General features: G+C 49.2%; 1 protein-coding gene across 2 annotated transcripts in view; it reads right to left on the reverse strand.

Moving 5' to 3' along the window:
* The window catches only part of MARVELD2 (MARVEL domain containing 2), a 230,160-nt gene that overhangs the window by 180,455 nt on the left and 31,531 nt on the right, over positions 1 to 18,174 (reverse strand). The window contains exon 1 of one of the 2 annotated variants that reach the window (XM_078675301.1): positions 2,128 to 2,359. The exons of the other annotated variant lie outside the window; for it this stretch is intronic. The gene's annotated coding sequence lies outside the window, so the exon portion shown is untranslated. Of the gene's footprint in view, positions 1 to 2,127; positions 2,360 to 18,174 lie in introns of those variants that run through there. 2 annotated transcript variants of the gene reach the window in all.

Genomic DNA, 18,174 nt, shown 5'->3' on the forward strand with positions numbered 1-18,174 from the left:
CACAAGACTGTTTTCTTCTTAGAACCAAATGAGTTAATGATGGAATAGAATGTTAGGTGTGCATCTTATGAAGAGGTGAGAGCTTCAGACTGGATGGCAGTTCCATATCTCAGTGGCTGTGGTATTCTTAAATAAACTTGTTCCCACTCTACTTAGACTATCGTAATTGTATGGACAGAGGGCATAACATTTTAACACTGGCGACAAGGATGGGATCCGTTATAGCTTCTTAGTGGGCATAGCGGCCCTTTGTCTTTACAAGATACTTGCCTGTTCTGAAGACCTTGATTTCTCTTCCGACAACAGCAGGTGTAAAACCAGCACCACAACATCATATGCATTCTGATTCTCTCAGTGAGTTCATTCCTGGAGTCTAGATATACGATACGGACCATCTCTTCTATGAGATGAATAGGCCACCAGTGGTTTGGACTCTCAGAGACACTATGTATATTCTACCTGTGGCAATTTACAATGACTACATGGATAGCAGTTCTTATATTTTGTCTAACAAGTAAGTTTTCAGAGAAGATTCATAAAATAAAGGGCTGGAATCTACTGGTTCTCCCAAAGCAGGCACACGTCCATGGCAAATATACCTACCACCACCATCATTTTCCCAAACTTACAGCATTTGTCAAACCTTATTACCATGCTCCGATTAACTAACTTCGCTTTCTAACACACACATACTTCAAACATGATCTTAATAATATAACAGGCATTTTAAGGAAGATCCGGTATTCCTGGCAAATGTAATAGCGCACAATCTATCGAGTGCCTTTTACATCACTTCCCTGCACCCAAGATAACTTTACGCTGCTGCCTTTTCCCTCAAATTTCAACTATCATCCTATTAAAACCTTGGCTCTCGCTTTCACTATTGTTCTTTTAGATTACTCTAAGTGCAGAGAGCAAAATGATTTCGAATATCACCCATCAACTTCAAAACACATCTCATAGTCACTCACATTTGATTAGGTCTCCAAATGATTCATTACCCATTTATGGCCCAATTACTGTATGCTTAAAAACTGAATGCACAGCAATTTTTGTACGAATGTAATCTCTTTTGTAGGCCTCCCTGTTGTAACTGAAGAATGACCGGATTCAGGTGGTATCTTCAAGTAGTTTATTAGGCAAGGCACTGGAAGGAACGAGGAAATGAACTAAGAACGAACTCCAACAGGAGCAGCCTCCTTGCTGCTCAGCCCAACACTCTACTGACACTCACCCACGCATCCAACACTATGACATCATTACTCAAACTAACATTATACATACATCCACTGGCTGAGCAGCAAGCTGGAAGCAGATACCACACTCCCTTGGCCTTAATTAGTGCCAACGTGTACTTAACAGGTTGATACAGCACTCCTGCACCCCGAGGGCAGCAAGGCACCGCACTAGTGGCATGAAACAGGACAAGTCCGAGATGCTGAAGGGAAAGACGCTTACACTGCTGCTGCCAGTGCAGCATCTACTCAGCCTGCGAGGCCCCTTGGGCAGCTGCTGATTGTGCTATAACTATTCTAGAGTGTTTTGGAAGGTGTCTTGCTTTTCTGATGCCCATGCTCTTCCGGAACAGTGTTTTATTGGAGTTCGTGCTGTATCTGCAGCCTGTCCCTTGTGTGAGAACAGCGTAACTGTTGTTGGAAATGCATTATGGGTGTTAGAGAAGCTTGCTAAACGCTGTACATTAGATATAGAACTTTGTCAATAATGCTTGTTTTCATGGTGGTGTTGATTGTATCTGTGCCCAGGGCAGTACCAGACCACGCAGAGCCAAACATACCCCCTCTTGCGCTCAGTAGTCGACCGATACTTCGAGGAACTAAATAACCACAAACAGCGAACCGGTAACTACGCCGGCCTTTCTTAACAGCAGGAAAAGAGGGAAAATCAGGACCAAAGCCTGCGCTCGGACGGCACGACTTTTCCCAGTGAACCCTTCCCCAAAAAGCCGCCCTTTAAGACCCGTCCCCACGGGGGTAGGGGGGAGAGACGACAGCTCTCGCGGTGCACCGACCGGGCACGGCAGTAAGCCCTCTGTGAGCACGCGGGAAAAAAACAAAGGGTGTTGTATGGTGCATGTGCGGGGGCAGTCAGGGCAGTAGGGTCTCTTACCTGTTCCCGTGCAACAAGTAGCTTCCTCTCCCGTTGGCTCCGCCCATTCCGAGACATTGTGGAAGACTCCTGGGTCAGGTGACCGGCCCGCGCTGACGTCACGCCGAAACCTAGCGCAGGTACTGGCTTACTTACCTGTACAGTAAATGCTTCCAGTTTCTTCCCAGCCTGTCGGCTCACAGAAGGCCAGTTAGTGCTTGCACAACCACTTTCATGTGTGACTCTCTCTGGGAGGAAAAAGTAATGAGCTTCTCATGTAATATATAGAGCATTGAAAATCGAATACTAAAGGTCAGATGCCAATGCGAATAAAATGTAATGTTAGATCGAGAAGCCATGTCTGTATTTGTGGCTGAATCCGTTATAGTTTAGTGGCCTCAGTTAAAGTGCAAGGTGTTAGTCTACTTACTCCTGGCTTTGTAACAAGAATGAGTGCATTCTGGGTCTTGTAGTTTTATATAAAAAATGAATACATGAATTGTATATCCTAGTATGCAAATAGCTGCCTGGAAAGAACCTGGACCGGCTGAAATAGTCACACATACAAAGGGCGTCTATTTATAGTTTTTATTTAGAAAGTTATCGCTGTTTCTCTGTTCCTATTAACCCTTGAAAGAGCTCCATGACTTGAGTGGAGCATATTGGTAATACTATAACGCAAATCACTATTAGAATGTTAGAATATGGAGAACATAAGTCATAAACATCTTTTCAGTTAGGAGTCCGTTAATCATAATCCTGAGTCACAGATTTGGGAAGGCGTGTGTGGAAATATACCCTTGGGAGCCTAGTCACAAATAGAAATATATATGTGTGTATTTACTCTCGTCAGTGGCGTAATAAGGAGTGCCCTTTGTTCTAATGCAATGAAGAAAAAAGCCCCCCAGGCCTAGCTTGGTAGTAAAAGGCAGCTATAATTGTAGATGAGATCAGTGGGTCCCTCATTCACGGTCGCTCCAGTAACACTGCACCTGCTGCACCATTGCTGGCTGTGCCTCTTTCTCAAATGAATATTTACTACTCTAACTTTGCACTTCTTTGCTATTCTCCACTTCGGAGGATAGATTTACACCAAGGTGTATACTTACATGCCTCCACCTCCTCAAACAAGGGGGGTGAAGCCTCCTACAACAAGATTTATGAGTGTAAATTTAACACTAGGGACTCCTCTATTGGAAAATATCTGGAATATTATTTACATTTAGTCTTTAAAAAATTTCAAAAAATAATTGAGCATAATATAAATGTAAATTGATTTCAACTATGTATTATTATCTAGAAGTAATAAAATTAAATGTTACAGCACATTAACTTATTAATTGTCGGAGCCCCTTTTAGAGGGCCACAGGACACTCAGGGGCTACGGTGCCCAACCGTGGTGGTTGACACATCTTACTCCTGATATCCTGGGACCTGACCTACTATGGATCCTGAGCATCTGGGCCAGGTACCCCTTCTGCCCTCAACTCTCAGCGGTAGCTGTGGACGAGCCAAGTCTCCCTCTGTGGGGAAGTGGAAATTCAGCTTAGTGAACATGGCTGATAGCTCAAAATGCACTCAACAATGTTAATAAATCAATGCCCAGTCAAATACTTATTTTTATATTAAAAATAAGTATTTTATTTCTAACTCTATGTTTTCAAAGAGGAATTGCAAGATTCATAAGCAATAACACAGTCCCCTTGAGGTAGTGGCTCTAGTGTTTAATTGGCAAATCACTGTCCTACCCTCTTCTTGCAATGTGGCTGGGTTTATTCTCCATTCACTGGTGGCCGCATCCAGTGAATGCTCACTAGTAGGCCTTACTCAAGAGTCCACTCTGACTCTTAGGAAACAGTCAAAAGTTTATATGGTGCTGCAGGACCTTTAGCAGCAAGTCAATCAATCAATCACAGAACTTATAAAGCGCACTACTCACCCGTGAGGGTCTCAAGGCGCTGAGGGGGGTGGGGGGGTGCTGCTGCCACTGCTCGAAGAGCCAGGTCTCGAGGAGCTTCTTGAAGGTGAGCCGGTCCTGGGTCTGCCGCAGGTGGGTGGGGAGGGTGTTCCAGATCTTGGCAGCGAGGAAGGAGAAGGATCCGCCTCCGGAGGTGGTACGTTGGATTCGTGGGACGGCGGCGAGGCTGGCAGAGCGGAGCTGGCGGGCGGGGGTTTAGAAGTTGAGTCTGTTGTTCAGGTAGGCTGTTCCGGAGTTGTGGAGTGCTTTGTGTGCGTGGGTGAGGAGCTTGAAGGTGATCCTCTTGTTGATGGGGAGCCAGTGAAGGTCTCTTAGGTGGGGGGTGATGTGGCTGCGTCGAGGGAGGTTGAGGATCAGGCGGGTCGAGGTGGATGCGTTGTAGTCGCTGTAGGTGTGTGGTCGGAATTCCTGCGTAGAGTGCGTTGCCGTAGTCCAGCCAGCTGCTGACGAGGGCTTGGGTCACCGTTCTTCTGGTTTCGATCGGGATCCACTTGTAGATCCTGCGAAGAATGCGGAGGGTGTTGTAGCAGGAGGAGGAGACGGTGCTGACCTGCTTGTACATGGAGAGGGAGGAGTCGAGGATGAATCCCAAGTTGCGTGCGTGGTCCATGGGCGTCGGTGCTGTTCCTAGAGTTGTCAGCCACCAGGAGTCGACCCAGGCGAACGGGGTAGGGCAGAGGATGAGGACTTCCATCTTGTCTGAGTTCAGCTTCAGGCGGCTGCTCCTCATCCACTCGGCGACGGCCTTCATACCCTCAAGGAGGTTGGTTTTGGCTGTATGCGGGTCCTTGGTGAGGGAGAGGATGAGCTGGGTGTCGTCAGCATAGGAGATGATGTTCAGGTCGTTTTGGCAGGCCACTTGTGCGAGGGGGGCCATGTAGATGTTGAACAGCATCGGGCTGAGGGATGAGCCCTGGGGTACGCCGCAGATGAGGTTGGTTGCTTCGGATCGGTAGGGTGGGAGGCGGACTCTCTGGGTTCTGCCAGAGAGGAAGGATGTGGTCCAGTCCAGGGCTTTTTCCCGAGTTCCGGCTTCTTGGAGGCGTGTTCTTAGTGTGCGGAGGCAGACCGTGTCGAAGGCGGCTGACAGGTCCAGGAGGTTGAGGGCCGAGGTTTCGCCGTTGTCTAGTTTGCGTCGGATGTCGTCTGTGGCGGCAATGAGGGCTGTCTCGGTGCTGTGGTTCTATCTGACTCCAGATTGTGACGGGTCTAGGATGTTGTGGTCCTCGAAGTGGCAGGTCAGCTGTATGTTGGTGATTTTCTCAATGACCTTCGCCGGGAAGGGGAGCAGGGAGATGGGGTGGAAGATCTTGAGGTCCTTGGGGTCCGCCTTGGGCTTCTTGAGGAGGGCGTTGATTTCAGCGTGCTTCCAGCTTTCCGGAAATTTCGCTGAGTCGGACGAGATGTTGATGACCTTTCGTAGTTGGGGTGCGATGGTGGCGTCTGCTTTGTTGAATACGTGGTGTGGGCAGGGGTCTGCTGGCGATCCTGAGTGGATGGAGTTCATGATCCTTCGTGTCTCGTCGTCGTTGACGTGGGCCCAGGAGGTCAGCTGGTTGGTGCAGGTGGCGTTCGGGGTGGGGTCTGTCGTGGTCGGGGCGGCGGGACGTTGAAACTGTCATGGATATCAACGATCTTGCGGTGGAAGAAGGTGGCCAGTGAGTGGCACAGTCCTTGCGAGGGTGTAATGTCGTTGGTGTTAGCTCTGTGGTTGGAGAGTTCCTTCACGATGCTGAAGAGCTCTTTGCAATCGTGCACATTGTTGTCCAGGCGGGCTTTGAAGGAGAATCTCTTGGTTGTTCTGATGAGTTGGTGATGTCTGTGAATGGCGTTCTTGTGGGCAGCGTGGTTGTCTGATGTGCGGTCTTGGAGCCATTTCTTCTCTAGCATCCGGCATGTGTGTTTGGAGGTCTGGAGTTCTTTGGTGAACCAGGTGGCTTTCTTGCTGGAGTGGTTGATGGAGGGCTTCTTTAGAGGGGCGAGAGTGTTGGCGCAGTCTTCGATCCACTGTCTGAGGTTCTGGGCGGTGGTGTCTGGGCCGGTGGGGTCAGTTGGAGGGTTCAGGGCGAGGGCGGAGGTTAGCTGGTCCTTGGTGATTTTGCCCCAGCAGCGGCGAGGCAGCTGTTGGGTGCATTGGTGCGTGGTTGCTTTCTGAATGTAAGTGGATGCAGCGGTGGTCGGTCCAGTGGAGATCGGTGGTGTGGTTGAAGGCGACGTGGGTGCTTGTGGAGAAGATGGGGTCGAGCGTGTGGCCGGCGGCGTGGGTGGGTTCGGTGACGAGTTGTCGGAGGCCGAGGTTGGTGAGGTTGTCGATCAGGGTGGAAAAGTTGGCGTCATTGTTTTTCTCGAGGTGGTAGTTCAGGTCCCCGAGGAGGATGTAGTCCGTGGAGGCAAGTGCGTGGGTGCTGGCGAGGTCAGCGATGGAGTTGCTGAACAGGGCCCAGGGTCCAGGACGTCTGTAGACGAGTGTTCCTCTGAGAGTGGTGTTGGGGTTGGTGTGGATCTGGAAGTGGAGGTGTTCGGCGGAGTTGAGAGAGTCGTCTGCAAGGGTGTGGACCTGGAGTGTGGAATTGTGGACGATGGCTATTCCTCCTCCGATTCCGTAGGTGCGGTCTCTGCGGGATATCTTGTATCCGTCTGGGATGGCTATGGCGATGTCCGGTGTCGAGGAGTCGTTCCACCAGGTCTCGGTCAGGAATGCCACGTCTGGGGCGTGGCGTTGTGTCGAGTAGGTCCCAGAGGTCTACGGCGTGTTTGCGTGCGGAGCGGGTGTTGAGGAGTATGCAGCGGAGGTGGTTGGGTCCGGTCATTGGAGGCTTGGTGGTTCTGTCACAAGAGAAGCTGCAGGTGTGGCAGGAAAAAGGTCCGTGGGTGCATTTCGGGGCAGCCTGGAAGCAGCGGTGGTCCCGGCCGGTGTTGAGAGCGAGGAGGGTGTTGACGTCGTATCGGAGTCTGGCACCCCGGGGGGGGCGCGGGGTTCTGGCGCTGGGCGCGGGCCAGGTGCGGACGGGCGCAGGCGGGCTTGCCTTTGGCGTGCATAAGCGTGCCCGCTGCACGCGTCCGCTGCGCTTCCACGCGGCGTCCTCCATAAAAGGCGAAGTGGGAGGGAGGAGCAGCTGGGAGGCGTGAGCGGGGCGGCCAATGGCCGTCACCGAGGGACGGGACACAGAAGGCAAAATGGGGCGGGCCGCAGGGGAGCAGTGGCGGGACGGGGTACAGAAGGCTAAAGGGGGCAGGGCCGCGGTGGGGTAGCGGGGGGTACAGAGAGCAAAGGGTGCTTAAGCCAAAAACAGAATACAAACCAGAAAATAATTAATAAAGCAACTGTCAATAAACCACAATGCAGTCAGCACAAGTGCACACCAGCGGCGAACTCATGGCAGCTGCGGCAGCGGGGCAAGAGTCACGGGCGCACAGGGGGAGCCGTGCGGCGTGGGGAGCGACCTGACCTGCGAGCAGGGTCAGGGGTCACCGACCCTCTGGGCCTAGCAGGACTGTATCAAGCGATATCCTATTCAGCAGCAAAGAAACTTTCACTGTTTCAGAATGTGCCCTGACAGTGGGCAACCTCAAAGCTCCAGTCCTGCTCAGTCGAGTCGGTCTGCATGCGTTATGCATGGCAGCAGGCACAGGCTCTCCCTGAGCTGTGCGGCCGGCTCCAACGGTGATCGATGTGCTCCTGGCTTCCGGTGATGTGGTAAGTTCAGCACTTCCCCCACTCTGGGGGAGAGGGGTCAATCCTTGTGCTACCGAGTTCCAGCAATTGAGCGATGTCCTCTCAACATCTCCCGAAGTCTGTGGGACAGGTCGGGGCAGGTTTTAGTGCTTATTTCTGATCTCCACGTCACAGCTTCAGTTTCCTGGGCCGACGGCCCGAATTTCTCAATACCTGGTACCGGCAGCCCCTCCTGGCATACAGGGTTGTTCTGATACCCGCTGGTAAGGCATTGGCTTTCACTGCGCAGCCAACTACACCACAGCGGCCCATCCTGGCATACAGGATCGCCGCTAAGGTCTGCATGGGTCATGGCACTTTGTTGGCAACAATTATTTCCACAGTGGCCTCTCATGGCATATGGGGTCACCTCAGCGAGACGGTACAGGTTTCACGCTCCCTGCACAGCACTTGATTCATGGCTAAACTCATGGATGCCTCTCCTAGCATATGAGGGTCACCGATCTGATCTTTCACACAGGCAACAACCAATTCAGTTCACAGCTGTCTCCTCACATCTCACACTGGGAGTCCTCTCTACTTGACCTCGCTCCCTCCAATGCTCTACTCCTCCTCACAGGGCACACTGTTGTTTGTGAGCAGGCAGGTGCAAGGGCTTCAAGCTCCAGAGCAGGTGGCTTTGTTTTGCCTGGGTGATGTCCCCCCACCCAGCAGGCATTGGCTTCCAGTCCTGGACATAGGCAGAAGTCTTTCAGGGATTCTCCTCCTCACACAGACTGACTGGCTGTTTAGTATATCAATATTTTTTTGGGTCTCAACCTCCCCTTCTTATAGTCCATTTTCAAACACCACATGTGATTTAGGGTCTGGCTCTTTGAAGTTTTATGATTGGGTACTGATTCATTTGAAATACACACTTCCCTCCTCTTTTCTTTCTCTTGAAAACATTTCAGTCTCCACAGGAGAGACTCCGTAGCTGTCCCACAACCCAGGCCATTTAGATTTCACACCTGGATGTCAGCCACAGTGATATGTGCTTCAAAAGGTTAATCCCAGACTCCCAGCCCTACTCCTTATTATTCCCTTATCAGCCCCATCAGTGTCCAGGCCCCTTCCGTGTGATTTCTCACTGAATCGAAGACGACCGTTTCATGTGTTCTGGGGGGAGTCTCTCTCCTTTCTCCATAGTCTCCCACCCAGCTCACAGGAATGCAGCAATTCAAAACTCTTTTTGACGGGATTTCTCTATTCCTTGTATCTTCACCAGGTAGGCCTGGGGTTCCAAAATGAATCCCAGGGTCATCCATGGAATGTACCATTTTAGGCACACTTGCATTGAGTGTTTGAACACAGCACACACACACTATTCAGTACTGTTACCTCCATGCATTGCTCCCTTCACAGACACACATATTCAGCACACACATTCGCACTGTGCACTGTTCAGTACAGTACCCTTTCTGAGTTGTGCCACGATGTGCTACTTGCAGACACACAAAGTGCCAGTACACACATTCATCCTCGGCGCTCAACACTTATTCGTTCATGTATTGTACTTTTCGCAATCCCAGTATATGCTTCCACTGTGCAAGCACTGCATAGCACTACATCTCTTGTGCGATGTGCCCCTCGCAAGTATATATACACCCAGTACATGCACTCACCATGCATGTACTGCCTAGCACTGCTCCATCCCTGTACTGTACTCTTCCTAGACACACATATATCCTGCACACAACACTTTACATCTAACTGATGTAGACCAAGGGTGAGTTAAGCACCCAGCAGCTGGACTTTTAAAAAGGTGAGTGAGCCAGAAGGCCTCACTCCAGTGACACAGGGTAAAAAGGACCTGTTCACTTCTACTGTGCCCTTCCAAGTCCTACAAAATCGCAATCCATGATACAAGCCTATGTTATGGCGTACACTCATGATTCTTGTTTGTTTAAAAGTCTCTGTATTGTGCACAAGGCCGTTCACGGTTCAGCCCCTAGTTACATCAAGGACCGACTGATTAACTATTGCCCGAGTAGGGTGCTCCGGTCAGCGGATGCTTGCCACCTTGCCTGCCCACGGTACAATCTATCGTCCTTGGGTGGGCGAGCCTTCTCGACCGTTGCCACTCAGACATGGAACCGTCTCCCCATTGAACTGCGTAAGGAAACAAATCTCCTCCGTTTTAGGAAGAGTTTGAAAACTGTATTGTTCCTAGAGGCATGGGGACCAATCTGAACAGCTCACTTTGCTCTCACCCAGGTTGGACGTCCGTTGACAGCGCTTAGAGACCTCTGGGTGATAATGCACTATATAAATTCATTGTAACATAACGTTTGCCTATGGCAGCAAAAATCTGCATTAGGGATCCAGACAATAGTACAGTTGTGCACTCAGGTTAGTGGTACACATCCATTGTAATACAGAGGACTTTTCCGTCCCAACAGTATTAAATAATTACAACACTTTTCTTTGGTAACCAGGAAGGTACTACTCCATGGGCGCTCAACTCTTGTCACGGGCTAAGTAAACATCCAACTATCCAAATTTCTGGTGCTCCAAAGGGAGAAAAGATTGGTTACCAATTCAATCTTATTGTTCCCTTCATCCGAAAGGATACAAAAATGCATAAAGGTCTACCAAGAACACACACAGTAAACTTAATAGTCCTTTATATTTTCAAAAAGTCCAAAAACTCTTGATCCAAGTTCAGGGTATTTATTCGAATTTTTAGTTCTCAAAATGTAGCCAGGCAATATTTCCAAGACACAACTTGATCTCAAGTTCTACTCACAGCAAACAACTGACAACTTGTATTTCGTCGTGCGATGTAATGGACAATTGACTTGTTCGGGGCTACAATCCCAAGAAAAAAACAATTACTCAACCATTTTCAGTAAAATATGTGGATTTCAAAAAGTTTAATGCATTCATCAAGTACAGAGGAGAAGAACCCAACGCCATCACCAAATTGTGATCAAAGTCATGTGAAAGGAAAGGTTTAGCATGTCACCAAGTACGTGTGTAAACGAAAGCAGAAGCAATAGCGCTATAAAAAAAATGCTGTGTGTAAGAAAGTTTCCCAGATGAGGAGTTACAGTCACCAAACAGTCCAAGTTCACCTGTAAGAAAGTCCTTTCGTCAAATCAAAATGATAAGATGCCCAAGTTGCAGAAAATAAATTAACATCAAAGTCCTGTAGGTACAAAAAACCCAGGTTATAAAAGTGTCCCGAATCTCAACTAACATCTCTAAGTAAGAGTAACCTAAAAAAATAAGTACACCTTGTAACTTGCTAAATCCTTCTTTGCAAATAACGAGAAATAACGAGACCATCCCCAATACAGTATTTAATATCACCTGCCCAAGTGAGATAATAGGTCATCTCACCTACAATGTAATGGGTCACTGGCTGAGAACGATATTTCATCAGCAAATGTCACTGTAAAGTCGGGTAGAAGTGCGTAATTCGTAAGATAGAAATCACAAGTTCATGACCTAGGGAAAACAGAAGAAATCATATCTAAGAACTCATAAGTACTCAAGGCTATTCACACTAATGTAACATAATTGCACGCAATATTATTTGTCAGTCATGTATGACCGAAAAACACCAAAATATAAATTATTCTAATCCAAAGTATTCAGACTCTCAAGAAACAGCATCTACTTAAAGTAATAATCCTGACGTATGTGTATAAGCCAGTAAGTCAGTAAAAAAGGAATGCAGTACGGGCATATCAAAACATGGCTCGGTTCCCGGGTAACATTTATTTTATTTAGAAGTTTTCTATAGCGCTAACAAGACCCGAAGGTAGCAGAGCGCTTTACAGTAAAAGGAATGAAAAGGTGAACAACAAGACATGTAACAAGTAAAGGCGATCAACGAAAGACAGTTTGGGAGGAGGCAAAAGTTCGTATAGTAAGGACTTCTAGGTAATAGGATACAGAGATACCACATAGTTCTGAGGATGCTGGCTGATCCTAGTTACCCACGACCTAGGGAACGGATAAGGAACAAGGATTTGAGTTGGCTCTTGAATTCCACATAGGACGGTATGGTTCTGATGTGCGGGGGGATAGAGTTCCATATTTTGGGGGCATTTCCTGTGAAGGAGCAGTCCGCAGTTCTCTTCTTTCTGGTTTTTGGTAGGATGAGCAGCAGGGAGTTAGAGCTTCTCAAATTTCTAGCTTGGCCTGCTTTTTTGAGCTTGTTTGCCAAGTATTCAGGTTTTCCGGTATGGAGGGCCTTGTGGGGTAGGCAGGCTGTTCTGAAGGTACTACGCATTTCCACCGGTAGCCATTCGAGTTCTTTGAGTGCTGGGGAGATGTGGTCAGATTTTTTGCATCCTGTGATCATTCTCGCTGCCGCATGCAGTGTTGTTTTTAATGGGGCCAGGTGCGATTTGGGGATGCCTGTTAGGATTGAGTTCCCGTAGTCCAGTCTAGATAGGACTAGAGATTGTGTGGCTAGTTTAAGGTCCTTGTTGGGAATGAAAGGTTTGATTTTGTTCAGAAGTCTGAGGTTAAGGAATGCACTTTTTGCCGAGTTCTTAATGTGGTTTGTCAAGGTTAGTTTGGGGTCTAAGATGAAACCCAGAGATTTAACGGAGTCAGCTAGCGTGAGAGTACCTTTAAGAGCATCGATCGACTTCAGCCACTCGATGATTTGAGGGTTGTCTTCTTTGTTTGAGATGAGAAGAGTTTCGGTCTTGTCGGGATTGAGTTTCAGGTGATTCTTCGTCAGCCAATCTTGAACATCATTTAGGACAGCATTAAGTCTGTGGATGTCATTAGGAGAAGAGGTTTCCAGGTAGATCTGTGTGTCATCTGCGTATAGGTGGAAGTGGATGTTGGCATTCCTGAGTAGTTTGGCGAGCGGTTCCATATAGATGTTGAAGAGTTGAGGAGAGAGTACTGATCCTTGGGGGACACCCTTGTTGACTTGCCGAGTTTCAGAGGTGAAGTTCTTAATTTTTATTATTTGCGAGCGGTTATGTAGAAAGGAGGAAAACCACTCGAGAACTACTTCGCCAAGGCCAGCTCTTACTTGCAGAGTTTTGATGAGGAGCTTATGGTCCACTATGTCGAAAGCAGCGGATAGATCAAGGAGTATGAGGAGGCAGCACTTGTCTGCGTCAAGAATGTCGTCTATGATGTTCAGCATCGTGGTTTCTGTGCTGCGGCCTTGTCTGAAGCCGGATTGGAGGGGGTCCAGGAGATTGATGTTGTCCAGATGATGAGTCAATTGCAGGAGTACGCAGCGTTCCAGTGTTTTTGCGAGCAGAGGGAGGTTAGATATCGGTCTGAAATTGTTCAAGTCAGTAGAGTCAAGACCGGGTTTTTTCAGCAGAGGGGTGACTTGTCCCATTTTTAAGCAGTCGGGGACCACTCCGCTTTGTAGGGAGCTGTTTATGATTTTGCCCCAGATAGGTGCTAAGGTGAGCTTCATTTTTTTGATTAGTGAGGGAGGAATGGGGTCTGAGATGTGTGCTGATGATTTGGAGGTCGAGATCAACGAGATTATCTCAGTTTCCTGCACGGGGCGAAAGCTTAGCCAAAGGAGGGGAGAGAAGCCGGATGGAAGGGCTTGTGGGATAGCCGCGTTGCTCTTCTGGAGGTGTAAGTTGTTGATGTCTAGAGATAATTCGATTTTTAAGACCTTGTCGTTGAAGAAGCTGGCGAAGTTATCGCATCGTTCTTTGGACGCCTGCCGGGGTGTGGGCAGAGGCTTGGATGTTTGATGTCTGATTATGTTGTAGAGCTCCTTAGGTCTGTTTTTGGAATTGGCTAGTGCCTCTCGGAAGAAGCTGGATTTCTTGTTTTTGATATGGTTGTTATACTTCCTGCGGGCTGTTTTTAGTTGTAAGCGAAGGATGGCTGTTGGGTTGTTTCTCCACTTTCTTTCTTTGGCTCTCAGGGTTCTTCTTTCTGCGTTGAGGTCCGCATTGAACCAGGTTCTAGATGGGGTGGTACGGCTTCTTTTGAGCTTTAGAGGAGCTAGATTGTCGAGGATGGAGACTAGCTCGGAGTTATAGTGGTCGATGAGATCATTGGTCGAAAGGTGCAGAGAGTTGACTGGAAGAAGTGAACTTAGCTGACCTTCTAGGATGTCTTGGGGTACTTGGGAGAGGTTTCTCGACCATTTGGGAGGGTCTTGAGGAGGTTTAAGCGGGATGATGGGGTGATTGATGTGAAATAAGATCAAATGATGATGTGACCAGTCTACGGGAAGTATGTGATTGACCGTGATTGAGTTCTTTTGTTCAATGATGGCATCCAGTATGGCTCCTTTGTAATGTGTCTCCTCAGTACAGTGTTGAGTAAGGTTGTTATCAGCGAGGAGGCTGGATAGCGATCTGATTAGAGGGTTATGAGTTTCGTTCCATCGGAGGTTCAGATCACCAAGAATTACGTTTTTGGAATCACCGAGTGCGTCTTGTGCAATCAGGTTGGAAAGTTGATCTCCAAACTCGTTGTTTCTGCCCGGGGGGTTATAGAGTAGGTGGCAAAGTAGAGAGTCGTTGTCTTTGGTCTTGATGACAGCGGATAGACATTCAAATGAGTCGTGCTCGAAGGAGGAGGTTTCTGTGATGCTCCAGCTGTCCTTGTGGATGATAGCGACCCCACCTCCTCGTTGTTCTATCCTGCCTTTGGAGATGAGGGAGAAACCAGGTGGAACCAGGTGGAACCAGGTGGAACCAGCATGTCTAGGCAGGGAGGAGATGTCTTATTTAGCCAGGTCTCAGTGAGGAACGCAACGTCAATGTCATGTGTGAGGATAGCTTCAGCTACGTCTGTTGCGTGTAGTGAGGCTGATCTGCAATTGATTAGGAGGCAGTTGGTGATTTTCTCCTGATTACTGGTGGTTTTGTCTTTAGCCTCTCTAGGAATAGCGGTGAGGACTGGTAATCTCTGTCGTTTGAGAGTACACTACACTAATATTATCCTCGTCTCATATGTAAGTGAGGACGGTTGCCCCACCATATCTGACTGAGTTCCCGCATCCTGGTAATCCTATTATACCGGCAGTAAACACCACAGGCATATCAAAGAAAGACTAGGTTCCAGAGTGGCACTGTTAGTGCAATACACTCCTACTCTCCACGTCCCATAGATGAGTAAGTACAGTCTCTCCACCTTACCTGTCTGAATTACCATGTCCCGGTAATCCTATTCTCTCAGCAGCGTGCACCACGGGCACCCTCTTGGAGGTACTTATATACAGAACAAGGCCGCGCCCTATTGACGAGAGGTGCAGGCTGTTACCCGGACGTGCCGACGGGCAGGTGTGGTGAGTGTGAGGTGGGCGGAGACTGGCTGAGGCCGTGCAGCTGGGCTGCTGCGAGCTGTGCGGTCAGGGAGTAGGGAGCTGGGAGCCGGGAGCCGATTGAGGTCCGGTTTGGGGGCTCCAGCAGAGCGGCGGTGTGCCGGTAAGTCGGCTAATTGCGTGTGGGAGGGAGTAAGGGTGTGGAGAGGCGCCCCGCCACTGCTGTGGTAGGGCTGGGCTGGATAACCGGCAGTAGGAGCTGCCAGCAAACGCGATACAAGCCTTCTGCCCTGAACCGCACGCACGTCGCATAGAGCCACTGCTGCCTGCTGCTGAGAGATCCCCAACCCTGTACATCCTGTACATCCTGTACAGTCACCCTGGTATCCCCCAGGTCTCTCTTGTGTTGCTCCTGATTTACTCCAGAAGGCCGCCCGGCGAGCAAGCTCCCTCTGCGGCGCCCTGTGTCGGTTTTCCCGCGCAACCTCACCTACTGGCCTGGCTGTCGGCCGTGTGAGGTATCTGGCCGCCCTTTTCAGCTCTGGGGCTGCTCCCCACGCCGTCCTTCCCCCCCCCCCGAGCCTGCCCAGTGACAGCCAGCCAAGCTGAGAGCCCAGCAAGCTCAGGACACTAACAAGCTGAGTCGGCCTGACACACACCAACTTTCCATCTGTGTTCAGACTCCGAGCTCAGTCTTGAGCCCAGTCTTGAGGTGTGCGGCTTGGCGGGCGGCCGTGGGTTAGGCGGAAGGGGTTGGTTAGTGAGCAAAGGGCGTGGGGGTGCCACATCCAAAGGTACCTCAAGCGCAGACAAAGCACCTGAGCGCGCCCAGTGAAGGGCCACAGTGCCACTTAAATAGCTACCTAGCTACCCATCATCTAGCTGGGCAGCCACCGAAGATCAGATCAATCAAAACGGAAGATAGTGGAGAACAGATGTGGAGAACATAAAGGAACAAAAAGGAAGGGAGCAAAAAGGAAAGGAATACTGCACTATCAAGCATAGCGGACCCAGACGGAGAGATCTGTACCGGTTGAACTGGCAGTACCCTCAGACTGAACACATTGACCACACCCGCCAGAGCTCCAAGGCTATTAAATCCCTTCCAACTCTTCAACAGCAGAGCCATTGCATAGCTATCGGAGACTTAAGGCTATAGCAACCGCCTTTTTTTTTTTTTTGTGACTATTTTGGACTATTTTTAGGCTCTTATCAGCCTTGGTAGCTTACCCTACCTCCATTTAATTGAGGCAATGAGATCGGGGAAGGTAAGAAGGACCACAGCGGCACCCAAACGGAGGATTACAAAACAACCGGCACCCAAAGAGAAACCCCATTCGGGTAGCCATTCAACCCTCCTGGGTCCCGAGGAAATAGTGACAGCGGTAAAAGCTTCTCCAACCAGCTGCTGCCACTCAAGTCAGAAAGGCAAGAGTTCGGACATGCCAAAAACCATGAAGCACTCAAACCTGTTGTCCTACTTTAAGAAAACACCACCCACGTTGGATACGCATCCACAGTCCCAGCCCCAGGACGCAGCAAGGCTTGATGCTCCGGACCAACTGGCCGAAATAAGCGTGCCCCCTCCACAACTGTTATCCCCATTACAGTGGTCAATGAAATCCAAAAAGTCTGTCCAACCCCCGGGAGTGTATATCTTTGGATCAACTTTCAACGATTCTATCTCGGCTAGGCCAGGGGACGTAAGCCCTAAACAAAACCCCGCAGTCATTTTTCAACCACAGTTGCAATTAGGACAGCAACTTTTAACCGCTGGAACAGACAAGCAAGGAGTATGCCCGCTCCAGTCCTCCCCGGTGGACCTGCAACCTAACCCAAGTTCCTTTTCAGATCACAAACCGAGATCAGAGTCCCCTGCACTTACCTCTCAACAAGAGCACGCCCCGTCAAATGAACCTACAATGGTCCCCCACTGCCAATCAACTCTTGCACAAATTCATGTGCAAAATCCCCATGTGCGCAATATCACTCTCCAAACGTCCTATTCACCCCAAGTCATAAACACATTAAATCAGCTCCCGGTCACGCTAAGTCCCCAGCGCATAGACAACGTCGTGTCAAGTCCTCAGCACTCTGTATTCTCACCACCAGCAGCAAAAATATCATCCCCTCGAGAAACAGCCAAGAAAACCGATCCGAACAACCAGCTCTTAGCGGATCTGTCATTCTTTTTCAAAAACACTCAAAACTCCCCCAATCATACGCCAAATATTAACTCTAACAAAGAAGACCTAACAGTAACCGGAGTCTGGCCACAACTCCTCCTAACGTTTCAACAAACAGTTAATGCACTAAATTATCATTCGGACAAACAGGACGTGCAGGTCGACCTTTTGAATACTCTAGCCCTGTTCACGGCAGGGATAGATAACAAACTCGACAAATTGAACAACTTAATATTAGGAGCACAAGCCTCGACCAAGCTCGTACAGTCTGTCTGCTGTTGCTCCCCAATCATTGACTCACTTTCTTCGCTTCCAGACTTTCTATCCAGTGTCATAAAGGAAGTTAAGTCGCTGAAGGGGGGTAACTCATCCATAAATTCTGGTCTGCAACAGCAAAGACAATCGGTAATGGACCAAGCCTCTACTAACCTATGGTCCATTACTAATAAAGGCTTAAAGCCAAGTGGTGGCACAGAACCAAGCACAAACCAGCTAAACGATCAGCCAAAAAGCGGACACCTCCAACCAGCAAGAACGGGTTCTGACCGAACTGAAGTGACGAGTGAAAACGCCGGGGCTTCCACCGGATACACAACCTGCATGGATAACCCTGTGACCAGGTCAATGGCCAGCCCAGTAGCCTTGGTACCCTCCAAATCAGAAGCGTTGTCAGCCCCCCCGCCACCATGCACCAAGAGAGAGCGCAAACGACAGCGCAAACATAGAAACAAAACAAGAGCCAAAGCAAATGCCGCATACCAGGACTTCTTTCCCCTCTTTGCGAAGGCAATTGATAAGAAAGCCATAAGTGAGACGGATGTCCCACCAACTTTAACAAGTCCCAGTGCCCCCAAATTAAAAGGGGATTCACCAGCAAGCGCCACCCAGCCATCCTTGGGGGGTATCCAAGATCTTATCGAACCAGCTAGGGGAGCGGCAACTGAAGAATCAAGCATAGCTGTGG

The sequence above is a fragment of the Lissotriton helveticus genome, chromosome 2_1, assembly GCF_964261635.1.
Source record: "Lissotriton helveticus chromosome 2_1, aLisHel1.1, whole genome shotgun sequence".
Lineage (NCBI taxonomy): Eukaryota > Metazoa > Chordata > Amphibia > Caudata > Salamandridae > Lissotriton > Lissotriton helveticus.